This window comes from Hyperolius riggenbachi, chromosome 8 (assembly GCF_040937935.1).
Source record: "Hyperolius riggenbachi isolate aHypRig1 chromosome 8, aHypRig1.pri, whole genome shotgun sequence".
Lineage (NCBI taxonomy): Eukaryota > Metazoa > Chordata > Amphibia > Anura > Hyperoliidae > Hyperolius > Hyperolius riggenbachi.
In genome coordinates, this window is record NC_090653.1 from 250,306,313 (window position 1) to 250,308,061 (window position 1,749).

Consider the following 1,749-nt stretch of genomic DNA (forward strand, 5'->3'; position numbering starts at 1 on the left):
CTATCCGCACGCTTTTTGTCCTCATGCAAGGCCTGGGTTGTTGTGTCTCACAAAGCGTGGCCTTCTCCTCCTGCGCCTCCTCCTGTTCCATCACGTGTGCTGCTGCTGGGTTAGCGTTGCCGCGTGGTCCCTGTTTATTGAACCACTTATCTTTATTACATTTATGACTGCATGGTGGTACAAAGCATGCTATCCGCACGCTTCTTGTCCTCATGCAAGGCCTGGGTTGTTGTGTCTCAAAGCGTGGCCTTCTCCTCCTGCGCCACCCTCCTCCTGTTCCATCACGTGTGCTGCTGCTGGGTTAGCATTACCGGTCCCTTTTCCTGGAACCTCTTATATGTATTACATTTATGACTGCATGCCGACAAAAAGCATGTTACCTGTGCAAAGAAAACAGACATTTCCCGCATTTAAAAGACAGTTTTCCCTTTGAAACTTTAAAATCGATTTTCTCAAAAACTATAAGCTCTTTTTGCTAAATTTTTTTTTCCTCTTGTACCCACTCCCAAGGTGCACATACCCTGTAAATTTGGGGTATGTAGCATGTAAGGAGGCTTTACAAACCACAAAAGTTCGGGTCCCCATTGACTTCCATTATGTTCGGAGTTCGGGTCGAACACCCGAACATCGCGGCCATGTTCGGCCTGTTCGGCCCGAACCCGAACATCTAGATGTTCGCCCAACACTAGTTACAAACTGTGCTGGTGAAGGTGAACTGTTTACTCCTTTCCATGAAGAGCTTAGTCTGTGTTGCAGCAGACAAGTTTCCAGGGATGGACTTTTGAGGGCCATCTTCGGTGCACTTTCAGCATCTTTTAGGTAACACGGCTTCGGTTTCCAGTTTAAAATGCGACTGTGGTGGGACTCGAACCCACAGCCTTTGAATGCCTACATTTCACTAAAAGTCCAATGCGCTATCCATTGCGCCACAGAGCCAAGCTTGCACTAACTGTTTTTGCCAGGCACCTTCAAATGAAAAATATCTGCTTTTACCCATTTGTTCGTGGCATTTCAGGATGTATGCAGGCTACCTTTTAGTTATATAAGAAGAAAGAGTACAGCATCTGGCTATCTCCCAAATGTTACTCTGGATTATTTCAGCAGTCCCATCTCACTCTCATCAAACACCTGTTTCCTGTATCAAACATGGCGGCATACCTACGGGTATTGGCTGCGCCCCCAACCCTGATAGGACAGTCTACTATAAAAGCTTTGAACCCCCCCCCCCCTCCAGCCATTCTTTTTTTCTGTCCTCGCCATGGACAAGTTCACTTATATTTTTTCTCTCTTTTAAATGTAATTTTTTTCTTTTTCTCTTTTATTAGGTTTTTTTTTTTCCCCTTTTAAATACCTGTGCTGGTGGCGGGTTCAGCCTCTCCCGCATGCCATAGCGTCCAGGATCCTTAAATAGGATCGAGTGGCGTCCTCTCTCCCCACGTGCAGTTCCCTAGCGTTCCCCTCGGCTAGCTCGCACCACCGCATTGCTCTAACGAGAACCGGGAGAAGCAGAAGAGAAGCCGGAAGGAAATCTCGTGCATCGCGAGACTTGGAGCGCCGAAGCTGATTGGACGGCGGCAGTGGGCGGAAGCAGCCGGAAGCACGCATATACGCCGCACAGGAAGCAGGAAGAGCGGCTGGAGGCGTGATTGCCGGGAGAAGCTTGACTGTGGGTAGCGTTGTTTGGCGCTGGTACCACGTGAGCTAACCGGCTGGTTGGAGAGCTAGCAGGCGGTTCGTGAGGGGGAATCA

The 1,749-nt window shown here is 48.8% G+C and overlaps 1 non-coding gene across 1 annotated transcript; it reads right to left on the reverse strand.

The window, feature by feature from the left end:
- Positions 1-850: 850 nt before the first annotated feature.
- On the reverse strand, positions 851-936 carry TRNAK-UUU (transfer RNA lysine (anticodon UUU)). Its single transcript is given in 2 exon segments — positions 851-886; positions 900-936. It is a non-coding gene; the product is annotated as a tRNA-Lys (tRNA).
- Positions 937-1,749: the final 813 nt, after the last annotated feature.